The 23306-nt window shown below is 45.8% G+C and overlaps 1 pseudogene across 1 annotated transcript; it reads right to left on the minus strand.

Moving 5' to 3' along the window:
• Positions 1-2360: 2360 nt before the first annotated feature.
• Positions 2361-18761, minus strand: LOC308380125 (serine/threonine-protein kinase 3-like; annotated as a pseudogene). The gene is made up of 6 exons: positions 18634-18761; positions 16880-17048; positions 16521-16633; positions 7279-7443; positions 4753-4888; positions 2361-2473 (listed from the first exon to the last, which is right to left on the minus strand). The product of its transcript is annotated as a serine/threonine-protein kinase 3-like (transcript).
• Between the last annotated feature and the right edge of the window lie 4545 nt (positions 18762-23306).

Raw genomic sequence — 23306 nt, forward strand, 5'->3', positions numbered from 1 at the left:
AAAGCGCCGGCCAGTCCATGACCACTCTTCAAAGCGCTGCAGACCGGGCTAAACACTTGCAGAGGAGGAATTCTTCCCATTGCTGATCAGTGTATAGGCTCCAGGGGGTGGAGACCAGGTGCTGAGAAAGAATAGGAAAAGAGGACACAAGACAACAAGAGAAAAAAAGGGAATACAAATAGATAAATAAATACATCAAAAAAAGACAACCTCAGATTGGTGACACGCCAATAAAACATGGTGTCCACCAACACGGATCTCAGGTTTCAGGGATTTTTTTTTTATCAGATCGAACCATTTCACCCCACTTCTTCTTTCCTGTGCAAGGAACAGACCAGTATGTTCCCCCGCTTCATGTTAGCATTTAGGCTAATTAAACACAGGTCAGCGTGCCTTCCACGATGTCCAGATGACCCAATGCACGAGACACAGCTGCTGTGTATGGTCAGGGTGGATACGCCTTTGGCCCAGGGGTGCCGCACAGCATCGCCTTGCATATAGGACAAAACATATGCTACAGTACATGCCTCCTTAATGAAATAGCACATATAATAACCTGAACTGATTGCTGCTGTGGTTGTGAGTTTCACGCTGCATGTTAATTGTTACTGATTTTGTGTAAGCAGTGGTGAACAGTGCAATAAATGGAGCGTAGCGGTGCTAAAAGAGGTAACGCATTTGCATACTACACTGAACACACTGGCGTTAAACATCTGGACCTTGGGTGCCGTCGGTCTGACAAAGCCAGTGTGTGACCCTCTTCTGATGACACTTCTGGAGCTGACTTTGAGTGTGGTCCAGAATGAAACAAGAACGGCAACTGATTATGCAGTGGGTCTGGAACCGGAGCTGGTCCATTCCAGAACCGGGTGCTTTCTAGGCCTTCGTTACCATTCGGGACAAAGAGATATAGAGATAGAGATAGAGATAGAGTTTGATAAATTAAGTTTGGAAATAAAGTTAAGCCTCGAGTTTCCAAACGAGGTACTGCAGGCTCTCGTAAGGTTCATAGGACAGGCGCGTCATCGCAGTTCATAAACCTAAACTAGTCTAATAAGATTAATACCTTTTAAACATACACTGACGTGTTTCTGCACACAGTGCAAGGCCCCGGAGTGTTGAGAGAGTTGTGAGGTAACACCTCCCAGGCCATCTGAAGTGTGAGAGAGATAAATAAAAGCATAGAGCAATTATTAAAATACATCATCGATACATAAGCCTGGGATTAGACAAGTGCTTTATTTACGGAGCAAATGCACGCTGATAGAGAAGGCTGCGGTTGTGACTCAATGCCTCTGCTATGAAGCAACAAAGGAGAACATACTTTCCACAGGGTTCACAGCACACAAGAAAACATTTCAAATTACCCTGCAAAAATATACAAGTACTCAAAGACTTCAATAGAGTCACATCCAGAGCTCTGAGAAGGCTGTGGAAGAAAGGAAAAAAAACGAGAGAAGGGAAAAAAAAAGACGTTCAGGGTGTTTTTCATTCTAATTATTTTACCAGACCGACTCCTTACTCTGAGAATGATTAATCAGGGAGAGCTGAGCCAACCATCAACTGAGGCATGTTTTGCATTTCCTCCACTGGTGGATCTGTCCTTATTGCCAGTTAATTGAAACCTTGTTTAGGAATACCAAGGTCACCGTTTCCACCCATGTTATCCGAATTAGCCTGAAATGAATCCCTTCTAAATGGGAAGTGCGGTGTGGGCGAAGCGGAGTGCTACTTGAATTCCGGCTGGGACACCCACATAGATACCTAAGGGGTGGGGATGGAGGCTGGGGGGGGGGTGGCTGGGGGATGGACAGTTTGGGGGATGGATGATGTAGACCTTGAGGGAGCAGCAGTAACAGCAGCAGGAGCAGTTGCAGGGGGGGGGGGGGGGGGGGGGGAACGAGGAGGCATGCATGCAAGACTGGGCTTCACTTTCCATAAGGCTTATATCAGTGACACAACACCCTCGGAAATCTGGACTAGCTTACGCAGTTCTTCGCCTCATCTCGAACAAACACTGTTTAAATTGGTTTAAAAAACTAAAATTGCATCAACAGCACTCTACAAAGATAGGCTGGGAAAATCTGATGCGCTGTCCCACATGACTGCAAAAACCACAAGTTCTTAACACTGTCCTCACTCTTTTTACAGCGCGAGAATGGGCGAGGATGGGACGGAAACCGGCGCTCGTAGAATGAGGGGATGCTGACGCTGCAGAAGATCAAAGGCATTGCCGGATTCTGTCTGGTGAATAAAAGTTTCCCGAATTGCAACATCAGCAGTGAGCTGCAGGCTCTGCTGCTTCAAAGGAACTCCCTGCGGTGATTTCATACCTTGCAGAACACAAGCAGACAATGACATTAGTCCACATTAGCCAAGATGTCTAGCAAAGCCTCGGCAAAAACATGTTCCTCGTCCTCAACCTCCACCTCCGTGGATCCATGTTCAAGGGTTCGAATCCTGAGCTTGTGTGCTTTGGCAGATAGGTGTGGAGAAAAAATAAAAGAGCGCTTGGAGACGGTATTAAACTGTTTATGTATGCCGTCACTAAATCGGCCCGGTAGGGGCGACAGGACGGCTTTTAAAACGTGAACCAGAAGTACACATGGCGTACAGAAGTCATAATACCCCTGTGAGCCTGAGAGGGAAATAAATCCTCTACGCCGGTAGGTGATTGACACAACGCACCGACGAGGCTTGGCTCCACTGGGCTAATCATCTCTCAACCCTACGTGTGGCGGACCACTTTCGCGGGCCAGTTAGTGACAGGATGTCAGTTGACAACTCATTTGAGCTCCGGTGAGTGAGAGTGTGTGTGTGTGTGTGTGTGTGTGTGTGTGTGTGTGTGTGTGTGTGTGTGTGCGTATGTGTGTGCGTTTTTTTTTGGGGGGGGGGGGGGGGGGGGTTCCACGACAGGCATGGGGTGAGGTAGAGAGATTTACGGCAGCGAACGGAGCAGCAGCTGGCTACGTGGCGCGCGGAGCCAAGCGAGTGGGAAGCTAATCTTGTTTACATTCAATCTGCTATTTCCTCCCCTCTGAAACCTTGCGAGAAGAAAGTCATGTAATATGTGTATTAAAAATAAGTGTAGCAGACCAGGAAACAACCTACTGGCAGAGCTGGGCCTTTGTGGGCCAGCCAACATACCCTGCGGCTAACTGCAATTGATACATGCTCTATTCCAGGATGGATTCCTGAATCACAAAAAAAAAAGGAATTTGCTCGGGCCAGGCCCACACTGACACACATTACTAGGGTAAAAACACAGCTACATGTAGTGAATGTAGTAATATATGAACTGAAGTTAATATGATCAAACTTTGTATCTGCATATGTGTGGTATAGTGCGGTGTGTGTGTGTATAGACATTAGGGCGAGGCAGATTACTTTGCTGGGAACTGATGACAATTAAGACGTGCAGAATTTCTTTTTCCAAATGAGATTCCATGTCTCTGACTTACACAGAAGCCTGAATTTAATTATGCTAACGCGCTCCTGCCCCCGATCTCTTCTCACGACACTGATGAACAGCATCAATAAGCATGAGGCAGTTCATTTTCTATATTCAGTGCTTATATGATGTTCTTTGTATTTTTCCTGCCAATACTACCACTTTAATCCATGTCATCCTTGAAGTACTGTTATTACATCTGGCACTGGGAAACCTGCTTCTAAACATATGAGACGTAACAGCATCAGACTGAACTTCAGTCATGAGTTTACAGGTTGAGTGGGCAGAAGGTTCACAACACTTAGATTCTAAAAAATGGTGAGAATGTCCTGAGAAAGCAAAAGCTGATAACCGACGAGGAGGAGGAAGCAAATGGTAATAGAATTGAAGAAAAAAAAACACAGCGGAAAAGCTTGTGGCTTTTTTATGGAAACTAAAATTTCAACTTCAACCATGCAATCACCACATTAAAGGAGCCTCATTCTCGAGACAACCACCGGTATGCGCGGTCGCTGCCAGGGCAGTGTTTTTGATTAGATTTCTCAATTTTTTCAGTTGATTTGGCAAATAAACTTACAACAGGCCAAGCACACCACCCAGACAAGGCAGAGCATAGCAGCAAATTGCATTCATCAAAAACACACACGAGACCTGTTTAATTAGTGTAATATGATTAAAACAAACACACACACATACACACACACACACACACAAAACTATTCTCAGCCGCACAGGAGCAACATAGGGTCCTGGTACTGTTGAGGTATCCTATCTCTTTTCCAGTCATTATACATGGAGAGCATCACATATTTAAACTTCACTGGTATTAATGTACCAGTGGCAATCCTTCAGTCGATCTTTGTGACCCAGCTTTTTCCTACACTTCATTTGTTGGTAGGACTTCAAAGTCTGAGTCTAATCACGCTATGACTCTCTCTGCTCCAGCTCCTTAGTTTGTGTAAGAAAAAACACAAGCTTAGATAATTCAGCTCGTATTATTTGGAAAGCACACCTCACGGCTTCAAGCTTTCTCATGAACAAATTTGTTTGTAGTTGCATGGTGGGGATGATTAATGCACAATGTGGTTTGAGCCTCGGATGCGGCCAGAGAATGGAGGAGGAGAGGAGAGGGCCTTCTTCAACTGTCTGTGGGGTTTACAGAAGAATGAGTGCTTGTGTGCAACTGATTGGTTCTGACTTTCAAGTGCACCTCATGTCCCACTGTGTTATTAATGTGTGTGTGTGTGTGTGTGAGTGTGTGCATGTGTGTGAGAGAGAGAGAGAGAGAGAGAGCTGCTTGCCCTGTGCCATTTCTATAGAGGTGATGACCAAAGACCAGATGTCTGCCACTCAGTTATACCCGATCTCCTGGATCACTTCCGGGGCCATCCAGAATGGCGTTGCAAGAGGATGGATGTTCCTCTTGGCCATCGTGTCCTAGGGATAGAGAAAGACCAGGAGCGGGGCATTAGGGACATGGTGCAAAGGCGGTCAGTAGCTCATCAGTATGTAAAAGAAGGGTGACACTGGATGGGTCCTGTGTCTGCATGACGAGGCCAGAGCAGAATAGGGGGAGAAGATTAAGCCGTTGATAAGAGCCAAACATGTTTCAGGCTGTGAAACAGATCAGCATTCCAGCCTATAACAGATGCTGTATGCGAGCCTGCTTTCGCTTTCCAATGTATCCCTGACGCACAGAGACCGTGATTAACTTCACAGATCCTCTGGCGGCCAGGCGAAAACGTCAAACGGCGAAATGAGAAGGGGCAAAATCTGTCTTTCTGCCTCACCTCCTCCCCTAAACGATCTCTGTGTTATGTTAAACTCATGGCTCAAAAATGCTTTATTGAACTTTATATATTCCAGCCACCCTAAATTGAAACTCTGACACCAACCCCCCAAACACACACACACACACTCCCCATGCAGTCCCAAACACACACACACTCAATCCCCACGCAGTCTCAAACACACACACACACACACACACACACACACACTCCGCATGCAGTCCCAAACGCTTCGAGCCTGTGCAGGTTCCGAGGGGCCATGGTCCCGCAGCTTTTATGGGTCTCTTTAAATCATCAAGTGCTTAGCAGGAACGCTGCGTCCAAAACGTAAAACGACGCAGCCAGGTAGGATAATGGGGAGCTTATGGAGTGAGACTGGTCAGGCAGGCGAGCGCACGAACGAACAAATGAACGGACGGACGAGTGATGGACCACCCTGCAGCGCCACAGGGGTAAGTGCAGCTGTTTTGGGCCAGGCCCCATCCTCAGGGCACCTAAACTTCATTCGCTGATTATACACAGGTCCTGTGTGTGAGTGTGTGTGTGTGTGAGTGTGTGTGTGTGTGTGTGTGTGTGTGTGTGTGTGTGTGTGTGTGTGTGTGTGTGTGTTTGTGTGTGTGTGGGGGTGAGAGTGAGTGAGTAAGTGAGTAAGTGAGTAAGTGAGTGAGTGAGTGTTGTTGTGTGTGTGTGTGTGTGTGTGTGTGTGTTTGTGTGTATATTTGTGTATACAGGTTTACATGCCAAAACCCAGTTGTACTCAGTTAGAGTCAATTAAGCTGTGATTTACAGAAACACTGCATGAGAGCGAGGCGGCCGTAGAGATGTAATGAGAGGAGATCACGGCCAGCTTCTAAACGCTGCAGAAGAGTTTAGGAATCCAAACCCTTTCTCGCACTGTGACAGCACAGCATGGGAGCCCAGGAGAGAGAAAGAGAGAGAGAGAGAGAGAGAGAGAGACTTGCTCACTTCTCACATGCAATTTAAAGTAAACCGAAACTTGTGTTTGAAAGACATTAAAGGTATTTTCTCCACTTCTATAAATACTTTGTCTCTTTTTGTTTGGTGACACACAGCCTGATGTAGTGTTTTCACCTAACAAATAAGGCCAAATCAATGTCTGTCTTTTGCACACTCTTATAAATAGCTAGATTCTCTGAAAATGCTAATTATTAACTTAAGCAAACCTCACCCACGTTCCTCTGACAGGTCAGTTCTGTGCTAAGGTGCGGTGGCTTTACCTGCAGAAATGAGAGTCTCTCATTACTTGCAGCATTAAAGAAAATGGAGTAGCTGCCTTCCCAATGAAAGCACAGCATCTCTCAAGAGATGCACAGTGAGATTTGAGGCTTCTTAGCTCAACAAAATAAAGTGCTGTAGTGATGAAATCCACAACTAGAACGATCTGAATAATCAAATGAAGTCCTTCCCAAAGGCCTTCAATAATGAGTAAAACACATGGGGAGTTCAGAAGGGCTTTAACGAACAGAAATAAAGTGTATTTAACAGTAGCAGAATTAGACAAAACAGCCTAGCAGCAGTGAGTGAATATGTGAGTGTGTGTGTGTGTGTGTGTGTGTGTGTGTGTGTGTGTGTGTGTGTGTGCGTGCGTGTCGGCCATGACTTCTACCTCAAAGGGGTGGGAAGGCTGACTCACAACCAAAGTCACGGATCGCTCCTGGAGCTAAGGCGCAAGTCTTCCAAGTTTCTGCCTCCTGAGGTGAGCTGTTTGCAGTTTTCCCTAATCAAGCCGCCGGGAGGCTCCTTTCCCCCGTTCAGCATAAGAGACAGGGAAGATAAGAACAGACACCTATTTACAACTTCCCCTTGCCAACACACACATTTCAGCTCGCCGTCTTGGCTTAGGCTGAATGTGTCCTGAACGGCTGAGCCTTTCAATAATTTAACAGAACTATGTAAAGACGGGGGGGTGGGCTGTCTTTATCAGACCTCCTGAGTGTGTGGAGGCCACACACACAACCTGCAGGTTTGTCCGCAGTCTTCCAAACACTAGTCAGACTCCAGAAATATCCAACTCACCGTCAGTTGTCCAGCCACTCCGAAGTCGGCCAGTTTCGCATGACCTTCAGTGTTGAGGAGAATATTCCCAGCTTTTATGTCCCTGTGGATCTTCCTCATAAAATGCAGATACTCCAGGCCTTTCAGGGTTGATTTGAGGATTGTGGCTATCTCATCCTCACTGAGCTGTGCAAGACAAACAGAGAGAGAGGGACAGAGAGAGAGTGTGTGTGTGTGTGTGTGTGTGTGTGTGTGTGTGTGTGTGTGTGTGTGTGTGTGTGTGTGTGTGTGTGTGTGTGTGTGTGTGTGTGTGTGTGTGTGTGTGTGTGTGTGGTGTGTGTGGTGTGTGTGTGTGTGAGAGAGAGAGAGAGAGAGAGAGAGAGAGAGAGAAAGAGAAACAGACAGAAATACAAAAGAGCGGTAAATTCTCCTGTGATTCAAGTGTTCCAAAGTATCATTCATGGTGAATCTTCCCTGGGCTTAGTATAGTGGTCTGTGTGATGTTCTTTGGACACACATGCATCAACTCACACACAAGCACGCACACAAGCACACACACACACAAGCACGCACACAAGCACACACTCACACACACACACAAGCACATACACATTTGTTACTGTGATCTACCCTGTCAGCAGGCAGCACTATTTTTGCAATTTGGACATGCACAATGTATTAACCAATGGGCTATATCATTGTAGTCGTGACAACAACAAGTAAAAAAAACAAGCCTTTTTATTTCACAGTGAAGAATTACTACACGTTTCAGTTATGCTGTACATAGAGGTGACACACAACAAATGACACACTCACTGACCACATTAAACAAATTCACAAGATTTTCTGTACCACACCCCACCACCACCACCACCACTTCCATCCATAATGTATGATTCTGTGTGGAAGTGTGAAACACTTTCAGGTCGGTGTGTCGGTCGGTCTGTTGGCCTGTCGGCCTGCCGAGAGCTTGAGAAAGGGGCCTGGTCCAGGACATGAGTCAGTGGCAAGTGGCAGTGCCGGGGAAGGAGGGGGAATTCCCATTAAGGCCTATCTGCGGCGCAGGGGCCGGGCCGGGCCAAGCCAAGCCGAGCGCTCCGGCAGAATGTGCACTTCATTAGTGGGAAAAGTGCCGGGGAGAGCCGGGCCCCGGCCAAGTTCTGTGGGGCCCCATGAAACGCCAATAAAAGTCCCGGCCAGGGGGAACCGGCTCGGACCGGGAGGAGAGTAGGGGAGGAGAGGAGGAGAAGGGGGTGGGGTGGGAGGCACCCGAGGCCCCTCCAGATGAATGCTACTTCTGTGGAAAATGCTGGGCTCTGTTAGGTGCCCACTGGGGCTAACTGGAGATGGCCACTGACCCGCAGCCCTGGATGGACCAGCCTGACCGCCCACAGGCCAGACCACAGCTCCGGGCTTCCCACTGCTCAGAGTACACACACATCAGACACTGAACACTACTCCGCCAGTGCAGACACACACACACACACACATATATTATATTATATATAAGTATATGTATATGTATATGTATATTACATTATATATGTAAACGTTGTTAGCCTGAATCTACATATACATATATATTTATATGTTTGAATGTTTGGGGTCACTTAGAAATGTCATTATTTTTTAAAGAAATGCAAGGATTGTTTGAAGGACACCATTATTATTTCAATGAAAAATCATCATTTCTAACCATGATTATACTTCTATTATTACTATTCATTACTAAATGTCCTATTCAAACTCATTATATGTATGTTTATGGTTTTTTTTCATGAAAATAAAATGTCCAATTTACAAGTGACCCAAACACACACACACATACACACACACAGACACAGACACACACACACACACACACACAGACTATATATAAATATGAGCACCTGTGCTTATACATAGATTATCTTGTCACCTAGACTGAACCCTGAACCTGCGTATGAGGAGAGAACTGAATTCAAGAGATAACATAATAACGATTTAAAAGTAATCCAGTCCATTGAGGAGAATAAAAACTCCAGAAAGGGGGGGTTGAGGAAGAGAAGAGAAGAGGTCATTCGGAGCGCAGATCCAGTGGAGGCCAGATGATTCAGTCACTCTGGTTTTCCCAGGCCACAGCAGACACGCATACACACATGTTAAGCTTCGGTCCCCACGGATCACTAACACTCACTGTTTTCGTTTCGATGGAGGCTCTAAACACACAGGCTGGAGATTTACAGCACTTGCTCCCTTTTTCCCTCGGTCATTCTTCCTCACACACACACACAGACAAAGACACACACACACACACAGATACACAGACAGCCACATACACACACAGATAGACAGACAGGTACATGTTTATGAGTGTATATCTGTACATACATGTCAATGAAGTACATCTGTATGGATGCCTACAGATATTGATACCAAAATCTATACTGCATGTATGAATGTATGTACACACACCCATTATACAACTTTGTACATTAATTTACACCCCCTTAATACAATAGTACATACCTTCCTCTGTCTGTCTCTCTCCCTCAACAACACACACACACACACACACACACACACACACACACACACACACCCTTGCCAGCAGTGTCTGGGGCCTGAGTGGAGCAGCACCTGGATTGTTACTGATCCCCACAGTCCACTTGGGCCACGGGTCTGCTCAGCAATCCCAGCATCCCTTTCTCCGTCGCTCCACCCCGCACCCAACCCCCCCAGCCCTTCCCAGTGCACTTAGCCTTGTTTATTTTCTCAAACAGAAACAAAGGGACGGCACCACCGAGAACCGTATCTTTTTACGACTTGGTGACATCACTCGTTAAAAAGCCGGTGTGCACATGCGTGAGGGCTCCCGGTCTTAGGGCTTTTTAGGGCTCCCCCCGCGCTCGTCCGCGCGCCCCAGGTGACCGCACTGCAGTCTGACCCCTGATCGGGGTCACCAAAATGCCGTATGTTGGATTCGCGAGCGAGTGAGAGCATGAATGTGATTCTATCCAAAGAAGGGGAAAAAAAACTAAGAGAAAGGGGGAAAAAAGAAAAGGACAGGAGATTGAGATGAAGTGGAAGAGACACACAGAAGAAAAAAGGAGATGTGGGATAGTACACTGGTATGTGGTATGGCCAAACAAATTGCTGAAGATTGCAAAGGAGAGCGGATATAAGCAATCAAATGAATATAAGGGTGGGCTTCTGCGCCCCCTGTCTGACTTAATGTCATAAATATCTGGAATAAACAACTGGAGGAACATCTGCTCTGAGATCTTGTGAGTACTTTCCACAACGTTGTGGCAACTGAGATCAACCAACACCAGACTTACATCATGCAGTGAGGCATGTGTACACACACGCACGCACACACACACATGCGCACACACACACACACACACACACACACACACACACACACACACACACACACACACACACCACACACACACACACACACACACACACACACACACACACACACACACACACACACACACACAAACACACCCTCTGTCTCAAACACACACACAAACACTCAACACACATCATCATCATCACATACTCCAACCAACTGAAACAGGTGACCAGGATTCACTGGCCACCAAAGTGTGAACTGGACAGTCCTATGCAGCGGTTAATGGCATCTTGACGTATTGCTTAATGACTAATGGAATAAGGAAGTGTGTTCTACAGGTTCTATCCAGACCCTTATAGAGTTCTGTGGTGTATGCTCATACGAGAACTGAGCGATTCAATGAAGAACACTGTCAAGTTCTAAACAGAACTCAACAAGGTGCTACCTAGGATCCTTTTCAGAGGCCTTTGAGTTCTATCTAAGGATACCTAATCTATACACTGGTTCTATGTACTAGCTTTGAGGGTCCTGTTGTAAGAGAAGAAGCACCTTTTTTAAACAGTGTGTGCACGTAAAAACCAAACCCAGAGATGCCCTGTAAGCCTATGGCTGGTACCCAGCTGCTGTTCTGGAGCCTATTAGTGTACTGCACTACTTCAGTGCTGGAGTGCATTTTTTTTTTTTTTTTTCGTTCCTGTTTCCTCCCTGCGGTCACTCCCTCCCATCTCAGAAACACCACTGCAAATAAAAACACACAAATTAGCCGTGCGGACAGTAAACATTTCCAGTTCCCGGGGCAGACTGCACCCACTCTGTGAATCCTAAACCACTCTAACGCTCTCTTGGAGTGACGGCATCCACAAGCACTACCCTGTTAGTCACCCCGGTGTCCTCTGTATCGCAGGACGTATGGCATCTGTGTACCGCTGACAATAAGCATGGGCTCTCTGAAGGTAACTCTCTTTGAGTATCCTTCACACCAGAATGCAGTCCACGCTTAAAATCTGTTTAGCATTGACCCGTCTAGGTCAGGCAGAACTACCAGGTCTACTGTGCCAGAATCTGTAAAAGTCCACTGCCTTTTATTTACGAGTTCATTTATAATCATCAAGTGTGCAGTTACTGAGGGGGCAAGCAATCAATTTCGCCGTTTCGACCAGAAACACATCCACCACAGCATTAGGAGAGATTTATAAATCTTGAAGTCCGAATAATTGTGGATGTGGAACTTTTACGGCCGGTTTTAACGGCTCCCCAACCTGCGGTACGGAGTGGGCTTGGGGCTCGGCGCAGCAGAAAACGCCGGCACATCCCGGGCGTGCTGGGCCGCCTCTCCTAGCAGCCGTCTCTCTCCCGGCGAGGAGTCCACTCTTCCACATGTGAAATCAATACCTCCCCTCCATTTATAAGCTACTCTCGCTTGTACCATCAAATCAAAACCATATTGCCAAAAAATATTACTTCTTCTGAAAAAAGATCCCGTCCAATCCCCCAATCCCAGCATGAGAGAAGCCCAGATAGAGCAGATACTGGAAGGATGGCGGGGCAGGGGGGGGGGGATGATATGACACCGTTTCTGAAATATGTGCATGGTCTGGCTCCCTTGAAATGACCAGCACGTAACCTCCTGACTTCCAGCTTCACATCTATATTGAATTGGAACCTTTGAACTTCATCTCAATTTTGTGGCTTGACATAAATACATCTAAAAGTTAATCTCGGAAAAGTATTAAGTTGGATGCGGTAGACCCGCACCAACTTCAGGGCCCCTCCAAGGTGTTTAATAAATGCTTGGTACATCCAGAAAAATACTTTCCCTGGGTTTATGTTCTGCAGAGGTGACCTTAGGGGCTCCTTGAGCAGAATAAAGCCGTATCCTGGCACACGCTCCTGTATCCATCTTCTGGACGTCTACAGTATGTCAACGTAATGGTAAATCTACAAATCTCCGACCGACGTCAAGACACTAAAAATCTGCCCTTGGCACCCCGGTAGGACCACCCTCTCTCGCTCTCTATGGTATACAGACCTGAGGGTTGCCTCTTAACGACTAGCACTATGCCGAGAGAGAGAGAGAGAGAAAGAGAAATAAGGAAAGAAAGAAACAAAGAGGGTGAACACCCAGTGTTTTCCCCCTGCAGTGAGTTGCTCTTTACCTGCGCCCTTGTGCCCGTCACTTACGCAGCTACCTATCAGAGATTTCCACTCCTGTAAAAACGCTATGCGCGCTACAGTAAGGCTCGCATGCGGAACTTTTCCATCTCCCTCAAACAAACGCTCCAGCCGTGACTCGACTTCCCTCCTGTTTTTATGAGAACACGCTGGTGTTGGTGTAAAACAGGTCATTTGGACCTCCCAGGGTCCGCTCTGGCAAAGGGCTTTCCCGCATGCCAACATCCACAGCCGCCCAAGGCACTCCCATGGCCAATAATATCACTCTCGCCCGAATGTCGTAAACAGCTTAAAACCATATTAAAAGCACAAATACGTTTGCAAAACTAAGTAGACGTTTATAAAACAATATTTCCTGTCTGCGAGTTGACTGTAAATAGTGTATTCAGAAGCACGTTATTGCTTGTGACTCAAGCAAATCCGATTTTTCCCAGGCAGCGAGCTGAGAAGAAGTGTCCTATAAATACAAGTAGGAACCTGACAAAGTCAGCTGGAAAGGAAGTTATTACGAGTGACTGATGAAGGAGAATGTTATATCTCCAAAGAGAAAACCTCTCAGTGGACAGCTGTGAGACTGTGAGACTGTGTGTGTTTGTGTTTGTGTGTGCATGTGTATGTATATAAGTGAAAAGGGTTTGGATATGAATATGAATTAAGAATATGTGCATTCGTGAGAACATTCATGTTCATGTGTGAGAGTGCGAGGATGAACATGTTCACACACAGCCATAGAGACACACTGAATAACGGTGAGGAAACATGGCTCTGCGTATTCCATTAACTCGGAGGTCTGCTGGAGTGCACTATCAAAAATCACAGGAGTCCATTTATAAATGTTCAAAGGCTAGAGCGGGGAAAAAACATCAGAGGAAAAACAAACTTGGATGCCAGCCACAAACTGAAGATATTTTTAGCATCCAACTTCCGAAATTCTCTGTTATTACTGTATCTAACAAACTGTCAATGCCGTAAGACCTGCAACACTACCGAAACAAGCTCAGCACATTCTGTTGGGGCAGACGAGAGCCCAACACTGAGAGGAGAGTCAGTCAAACCAACCAGAGAAGAATTTCATTATTCAAGGTCTCTCTCCCAACAGTGTTGGGCTCTGCTCTCGTGTTTAAGAGTGGAAAACCATTTCCTGCTCGCTCCTCTGTACAGTTCTCCTACATCTGGCACGCCATGAAAAGAAAGAAAGAAAAAAAGACGGGAAAAAAAAGACAAAGCGAGAGGGAAGAAGGGAATACGAGGGGAAGAAATGGAAGAAATTATGCTCAATCACATGGATTACCGGGTGTGTTTTGGTTATGAAATGTCACAGAGCTTCATCTGAGCCCAATTCTTTCATGTATACATCCAGAGTGTAAATGGAAGATAAGTGCTGTCATATTCAGACCCCAACACCACCACTTCCACCACCACCCTCTCCACCACCTCCACCCTCTCCACCTTCCCCAGCCAGCATGATGGAGCCAAAGAGGAGCACGGCAAGTTTTCTCCCACAGTGTCAGTCACCTGCTGGCCACAGAAAGGACCAGCGGAGCCAGCCTGACCCTGATTAATCCTGGTGTTCAAATGCGAGGTAATAAATATGTAACAGTAGTGAGCGCTGAGAAAAACGGCTGCTCTGACTCACTGGACCCTCCGCTTTTATTGGAAGTGGAAACATTGAACTAAAAACAAAAACAAACTTTGAGTCCCACGTTCGATGGGGCCACGCGCATTTCATGCGCCTCTCGCTGTCAGGGCTCGCGGTGAGACGACTAGGAAAACTCTGGCCCTAATGAAAGACTCAACAAAATCACTTTGAAGCACAAAACATTGGCAAAAATGAGTCTCGCAGGTGCAATAATTAATTCCCTGGCAATATGAAAGCACCAGCTGAGGCTATGGCAGTTGCTGAGGTAGAGGCAGTGGTACGTTTTTTCCGAGGAACGTTCTCTGTGAATGAGCACCTCATTTAGCATAACCATCTGTATTAAAAAAGAATGTTTACTGAAAGAGTCGTCATGTTATAGTTTTGGTGACAGCTATGGTCAACAGCTAGTGTTTGAAGATGTACTTACATATAGCTTGCATACTTATATATTTCCAGGACATTCAGCTCTACTGTTAACTTACGATTACTTTTGTCAGTTGAAGAATTTGTAACACCAGCCTCAATTTGCTCTAACTTCCTAAATCAGGAAATCAGGATTTCGGTCACATCTACTACCCTATTGTGACTTCTGGTTGTGGTGTAGTGTTTACTGTGAGCAGAAGGTATCTTACTTAGGGCAGCGGGCCCACAGTGGCCTCTTTTCAGCTCCCCTCCTGCAACAGTAGCCTCTCTCTGGCTCTCATTAGGATTAGCAGCGCTGGGTCTGCGGGGGCTACATCCATGCTCAGGTAGCGGGCCGGGCCTGTGAGGTGCAGGGAGGGTGGGTGGGGGGGAGGTGGAGCTCGGGAGAGGCACAGAGCAGAGCGGAGCGTCGGGAGCCTTTAAAAACGTCACCTCTGACAGAGCGCCCGGGACATTCTGTGCCTGAGTGGATTTATGCCCCCGCCGCTGCCCCGTTACTCTGTTTATGTCTCTCGTCAGCCTATTAACAACACCGCAGCGTGGAGACGGGGGTGGGGGTGAGGGGGCAACAGGTGCCTGGGAGAAAGAAAGAAAGGTTTACCAGTCCATAACCCCCCCCCCCCCCCAATGAGAAGTCTGACATTCTCTTCCAGTCACAAGGCCACTGTGCTCACAGTTGGAGGTGAGCCTGGTGAAGGGGTGGAGATGGAGGTGGTGTAGTGGACTAGGGGGACAGAGGTGCACAGCCACTCACTATTCAGACAAAACTGCTTTTGCAGAGCCACCGAAGGGGCATGGGTAGGGCAACAGCAGGGGTGGTGGTAGGGGTAAGGGGGGTTCTAACTATAGTGTTCCCCCTCTCAACTACTCTGATCACATCCAGCCTCAGGAGAAGAAAATAAAAAGAAAGAAAGCACCCTGGGCCAAACCCAAATCTGGAGAATGCCCTCATCCCTATCCCTATGAATCTGTTCTGCAAATGTTTTCTCCTAGCTGTGTGATTGCTTCAATCCTTAAAAACATTTCGTTATGAATGATTGAAACCCCCCCAACCCCCCCCCCCCCCCCCCCCCCCACACACACACACACACACACACACCACCCTCCCTCCCGCTTTCATAACGGTCCAGAGACTATGCTGGGCCGAGCTGGCTTTACGAGGCAGAGATGGGTTTGGGACAGTTTCATAGAGCCCTCTCTGCCAATATCGCAGCTAGGGAGGAAGTAAGGACTGGGGTCAAGGGGAGAAATAGCACTTCCTGTGAGCCCATGCTGTTTTTTTTTCTCCCCTTTTTTTTCCATTTTAAAAAGCAGGGCCCGCCATGAACACGGCTAGCGAGTGCTGGGCCGCACGTGTGTGAACTCACAGCTGGAGAATCTCACCAATCTACTCTTCACTCCTCATCATTTCCCCTCCAGCAGAACAAAAGGTTTCAAAACTCCACTTAAGACTCTTTTGAAACAACACCAAGTGTACAAGTGTACAAGTCACAAACAGAAAAGTATATCTGTCAGTTGTTTCAGCTGGATTGAGCGGCGAACACAATACAAGTCTATAACAATGTTACAGAGTAACAGCGTGAATAAAACATATGTCATGTGAATGAAACAGTTTTGAAATCCTTCAGCATAGTTTCAGAAGAAATAGGAGGCATTGATGTAAAGAAAACGGAACTGACTTACCGTCTTGTTACGTGCTCTGATAAGGTCTGACACAGAGCCTGCCCCACAGTATTCCATCACGATCCACAGGTCTGTGTGCTTGAAGTAGCTGCCATAGCAATTTCACCACAGGACTGTAAATGAAAGTAGATGTAAATCATAATTTTAAATAACCGTAGAAATACGATTTATTTTGCAGATATTTGATTAAGTCAACAGCACAAGACGTTCATTTCATCTGTACGTCTGCGCCCCAACAAATCAAACCCTTGACGGTGGTGTTGTGATCATCTTGTTCTACCATTTGAGCTCCAGGAGCTTCAGGTTAAAGTCGCCTCAGTATGAAATGGCAGAGATATATGACGTGTTTGTGTGATCACAAACTGAAACCAACAGGACGGTGGGTGTTACGAGCTGTGCGTGATACCTGTTGCATGATTGATATGTCTTTGATTATTTCCTGCAGGTTGGATTCCACGGGCACCTGTTTTATGGCCACCACCTGGCCCCGACTCCTTGTGCAAGGCTTTATAAACACTCCCATAGGACCTGAGCAGAGGCACACACACACACACACACACACACACACACACACACACACACACACACACACACACACACACCGTCAAAGTCCAGAAAACCAGAAAAAGGGTATTTAAAAGTTCTTATTCAACAAGAATGGAGAAACATGTCATAGACCTCCCCCTCTCTCTTTCTCATCTGGAGTGGCTGACCCAGGCCTGCTGAGTGACTGGAGATGGCATGCCAGAGAGACCTAAGGGCCCCCCCCCGGGGGCTCGGGGGGAGGAAGCCTTGCAGCAGCCGGCGAATGGGAGTCTGGCGTGAGGGTTGAGCTGCGTTAACTGTGGGTTTTATGGGCTGGAGGAGTACAATATCATGGCACTTTAGTCTCAGGCTTTTTACGCGCCTTTGGTGCGCGAGAGCGGCGGTGCTGGCGTGGCAGGGAGCGCGGGCGCCCGGTCACGCAGAGGGAAGGCGCTGGGCGCTGTTAAACAGATGGCAGCAGAACAGAGGGCGGCAGCGTGCAACACGGACGGACGCAGATGGGGAAGAGATCGCAAACCCCCCACTTCTTACACACACACCCACCACCACCCTCAGCCCACCCCAACCCATGAAGCTGGAATGCACCACCTCACCCTGGCCCAGAAGAATGAGTGTGTGTGTGTATATATGTGTGTGTGTGCGTGGGGGGCGGGGGGGCGTAAATACTACCTTATATACCCCAAGGCACGGCACAGGCTTGGGATCAGTTTCGGTGGTTTGCTCGTGATGTTGATTGCGGCAGGAAGCTACGCGGGCTACTGATCCACGATTAATGTAAAAAAAGAAAGGTAGCTCCCCAGGTCCCAGGTAGAGAGTAATGGAGCTAGTGGGCAATCAGAGCCCATTAAATGCTCCCAAAAAACAGTCTCTGTTCTGGGGAACAGCCGGCTGACCCATAAGGCGGAGTGCAGGAGGTCTATGACAGTCGACAAGAGCGGAGGAGGTCTGTGACAGTCTGAGGCAGACAATACCAGACTGTTTTGTTCAGACTGTCACTTACTTTAATTTATGTACAACATTTGTTGCAGAAAACTAGACTAGGACAATGGGGAGCGTCTGGCCATAAAGAAGTCAAGCAATTTATGGTTGAATACAAGAGAAGAACATATTTAAGCATTCCTTTCATTGTTACTATAATACGGACAATTACGTTTTGACAGCAGCCTACTTTAGCCAAAGAAATTAACAACAATGGAGTTAAACACATAAAACTGTGTAAGTTAATTAGACAACATGACTTGCCACGTTCAATGCAGGTCAAGAACACAATAGGGCAAAAAAAAACATATCTAAGGAGGGAGAGAGAGAGAAGGGGAGAGAGAGAGAAAGGAAGGGAGAGAGAGTGAGAAAAAAGAATGAAGAGGCAGAGAGTGAGCGTGAGGAACACTCAGCCAACATTCTTACTGTTGTGCCCCTTCAGTTCAGCGGGCTCCTCTGACTGACGTTACGCTAAACAAAGCGAGGAGCCGCACCCACCATGAGATGAGGGGAGATGCCCACACACAGCAGAGGGTGAGGGGGAGTGGCAGACAGAAAGAGGATACGACCAGCGTGCGAGCCAGCGAACAAACGAACGGACCCAAGCTTCTTCAGCACGTCAAAAACTTCCTCCGGCTGCCTGGTGAGGCTGTCTTCACTAAGCTTCTTCAGCTTGCTGTGGCGGAAGAATGAAAACAGAACATGGGCACTGGGCATACTTCAGCAAACCCAACATAAACAAGCAAGATGTCAAGAGACATGGAGGTTTGGACTTACAGAACCATAATAGTGGAGCCTTTTCACAAATAAACGATTTAATCGTGGTGTTTAAAGCTATGTGCTAAATCATCAAATCGTGACACAAACTGAAGCATCTGAAACATATTTTCCTCTGTGTTGAATGTTTTAGGATACCACAAGTTCTGTGAACACATAGAATGTTATCATATCAATTAAAGGTAATCAATGATGGCTACTCAGATGATGAGTGAACATACTAACTACTGCATTTAAAGCTTGTGTTTGTGTGTCTGGTCAATGACAGTCTAACTACATGATCCATGCAAATCTGGTAACATCAAGTCCACAAAGCAACAGGTAAAAAGTTCAGTGAGTGGTCAAGTATTTTGCAAATAGTTAGATTACAGTTGAAACTCCTGTAATCTGATATAAATGCAATCTACATAAACTGAGGTTCACTTTGCAAGGTTTTGATATGCAACACACAAGCTGCCTCTACATAAACAAAACAGCCCAGGCCTAATTGTGCTGTGCTTTCATGTGTTCAGGACCTACCATGTCTTTCATTACGAAAATGGAATACAGCGCCCCAGTTTACTGTGCAACTGCTTTAATGGTTTTTTGATAAGTGCGCGCATAAAAATAAATCAGGGCTTCTGTGAAGTCTCTGAGGAGAGCAAAGCAGACTGCCGCTACCCAAATAGGACAAGGAATGCATTGTCAATTTCTCCCACAGGGTAAAGAAGCCAACTATTTTGACTTGGGAGGCCTCTGTAAAAAACAGCAAATGACACTGATATATTAACTTCTGTTGAGGGGTAAAGCAAAAATGAGACAGCCGAGATTTATTGCTGTGTCTACTTGATCTTGCTCTGTGGGTGGTGTCTGCAGCGACACAAACAACATCTAGATATTAAAATAAATAAATAAATATGTGTGTTTTCCACAGTCAATGTTTCGCATTACTAAATTGAAAGATGTGTCTGGTGCTGCAGTTTTTCTTTCTCCGTATTGCCAGATGACATCAAAAGGTGACACACAGAGAGATCAAACAAGCCCTACCTTATCTGACGCTTTATGTCCTCAATGTATGTACCCCATATATACAGAGGTGAATATACTGTAGTATGGGAATCTGGACAGTGGTGGCAGCAGGGGATCTACTGTGATAGAGCACCACTGACAAGACGGAGATCGCCTGCTCACAGTTATATGAATTGGTTCACAGGGTTCATCCAGTTTGTGCTTTGAAAAAGCGATGCAACCGCAAGGATTCCTTGTGTTATAAGACGATGGGGCTGTGGCAATTTGTGGTGTGGTTCCTGCCACTCACACACTGAAGAAGCTGTCATTTCTTCTATCTTGCAACAGACATGCTTCTCAAGACACACCCGACCAACCCCTTTACACTGAGGTGCAGACCATGCGTTAGGGCTGTGTACACACTGAATCTTAGGCAGCCCCACCGCGGCAGACAGGGAAAGAGGCCTCTGCAGCCTAGAGAAGTCAGACATGACATGACAGTAAATATGATTCCCACCAGTATAAAACATTTGATTTGCATTGTCTTCTCTAAAGGCAGTGTGACTGAAGGAAAATTATAGCTGCAATCTACATTTTAAAACTAGGAGATCCATGTGACTAGTTTATTATAAATGTGACAATTTATGAAGATTAATTCAGTGTATTGCATAGATATAAAATGCCAGCCGAAAATGTGGCGTGGCCAATCAAAAATACACCATTTGGCAATAGATCAATTCCAGTTTTATTTATTACCGGCTACAACACATAAATAAATAAATAAATAAATAAATGAACAAACGCCAATTCCTTGCATATGTAACACAAGTAAACAAGACTGTAACATCTAACACAGCGAATTATATAAAACACCTGTTAAAATCAGAAGTCTGGGCTTTGCCTTTCATGATGAACAGGTGGTTTTGCGTGGGCTTCGGAGTTGAAAAGCCTCTCAATTATGCACTTTACTTTGATAACTTTGTTTAAAACAAGACACAGTAGAATTAACGTCATAACGAACCAACAGTTTTAACCCAAAAGATGACGCTGCATCCTTCCTCCGTTTTGGATTACTACGAAGTCGTACATTCATAATTTTGCTTATTTTTCTGGCTGTTTCAGAATCAGAATTGTGTTTATTGCCAAGTCGTTTTACACATAGAAACACAATAAGTACTACACATAAGAACAAAAAAACACAATACAATACAAGTGGAAAGTGAAAGTGGAGTGCAAAATGCAAAGCAGGAGTGCAATGTGGATGTGCAATGTGCAGTGTGGTGAGTGTTAGAGTAGCACAGACTTTTGGCTGTATCCTAAACAGGTTACAATTTACCATCAAATAATCCTGAAGATGTGGCGTTGGTTGCTGACACAACCATTGTTAGCCGAGCGGATTCTGAATCAATGAGGGGGAGGGACCCTTCAGAAAAGTAAACACAAAAGCGGATGCTGACGAATTCTAGCGGAGTATAACAATCTTCTCTAACGGTTTCGCGGACTAATGTCTACATGCACAACCATTAGTTTATCGTGAGCACATTAGCCAGTGTAAATGCTTAGCCATAAGCACGTGGTAACACTTCTATGCGTGGTGGCATCATTAGTTGTGGCAACACAGCAGCAGCAGAAGACCAAGTTTAAGTCACGCCGCGTTGTTTTATCCCTGATACTGGATGGTCACCCACCTTTTGGGCGCGCAAACTTCATCATATGGACCCTCAATGCAATGGTGCTGGAAGGAAATGTTGAATGAAAGTCGTGGATCGTTTTAGCCTACGCCCACGATACAAACTATTCCAGTGTCATGCTCGGTTCCGTTCGCCAGTAATTCGGCGTGTAGTCAGCTAACAACTTGGTGATGTCACGAGACATTACTGACAAGCGTGCTGCTGACAGTAGGAAGAGCTTAGCCGCACATGCCCTCCGCCGGTTGGCTGAGACCAAAGAGGAGAGCTGCCCTAACTGGTTTCCTAACATATCCATCTCGAATCGTGAACGTAGACCAGAGGCCGAGCATGTGTGTTGTTTTGTGTTGCTTGGAAATGCTTGCGTGCGTGTTGGTCTGTTGGGAGGGGAAGGGGTAACCCTACTCCGGAAAAGCCACGAGTAGGCTACTATCTGCGACAGATGCAAGGAAGCATAGTGACAGATCTGCTGTTGCTGTCTCTGTAGGGCTATATTAAGAGTCAAACATGTAGCCATCTAATGCAAAAGAAACCCGACAAAGAATTGGCTCTGTTGACAAAAGGCTGTTTGTTCGCAATGCTTTAAATGCACAGGCTATAATACAGTGATTATGCCCTGTCTAAAGTATGTGCAATTCGTTAATGAATCTGCATAGTCATAAGAAGCCTGTAGCATCACTAGAAGGCCTACATTGTTGTACAGAGCACCTATGAACACTAGGAACTAACTTTAACATTAGAGACTTTAGGCTACACTACATCGTTGGCATGCTGAAAAAACAGCCATGACAGTTGTGTTCTACAAATTTAGTTTCGGGATCTGCATTTCTCTACAAAGCATTGCCAATTGGTAAGTGACTTCCAAGTCCATAATACTACAGCTGATGCAGATGACCATAGAAATACAGATGACCAGGCTCAAGTACAGCCTACCCCCAAGAATGACAAACCTATTTCCTCTAAACCTACTCCTAAATCATTGAAAAGCCATCATCATTCTAATATGCATGTAAGTCAGCTGTAAAGAGTGAATTACAATCACTGTACAAACGTATCACTTAAAGATAACTCACAGAATGTGTGTAAAGAAAGTGAATGTGATGACTGATGTGTGTGCTCTGTTCTTTGATTTTAGGATCGTAATCTCCACTTGAATTATCTTTACTGCATGCGACTGGAGTTTTGCTGAAACTCTCAAGTAAAGATGTCCCTCTTCTGAAAAGAGACTTGATAATGTAATACAATATGCAGTCAGGGCCTTTGAACAGGCATCCCGACACTCACGGTTCCAAGAGAGAATGAGTGTGGGTGGGTACACGAGGGGGCTTGGAAACCACAGCAGGTTGCATTAACTTACCACCATTTCCACTACGTCCTGTCAGAGCTGTGCGTCAGCTCAGAGACGTAACTAGATTCTGGTATCAGGAAACATGCTTCCCAGTCAGAACACATTTCTAACTCTGTCAAATACCTCAAGAAAAGTGCAGACAGCTAGGTACTTCACAGGTAAAAACATTTCTGACGCAACGTTTAACCTGCTGTGTCAATACTTCTTCTTCCTATTTTACGTTATGCTTCGAGTAATTTTGAGGTCCCAGGTTTACTTCAAAAATTGTGTTCTTTATAGTCTTTTCAAACAAAACATTATCTTAAACCTCAATATACTGTAACCTGGAACACTTTTGTCATCAAGTGCAGTGTATTATAACCTAGATTCAATCTAATCCTAGCAACATTCAAAATGTGCAGTAGTAAGGTTTGTTGTTGCTTAACATGAAGTAAATTTGTGTTATACAGCTTGTAAATAATA

The sequence above is a fragment of the Sprattus sprattus genome, assembly GCF_963457725.1.
Source record: "Sprattus sprattus genome assembly, chromosome: 19".
NCBI classification, from domain to species: Eukaryota; Metazoa; Chordata; class Actinopteri; order Clupeiformes; family Clupeidae; genus Sprattus; species Sprattus sprattus.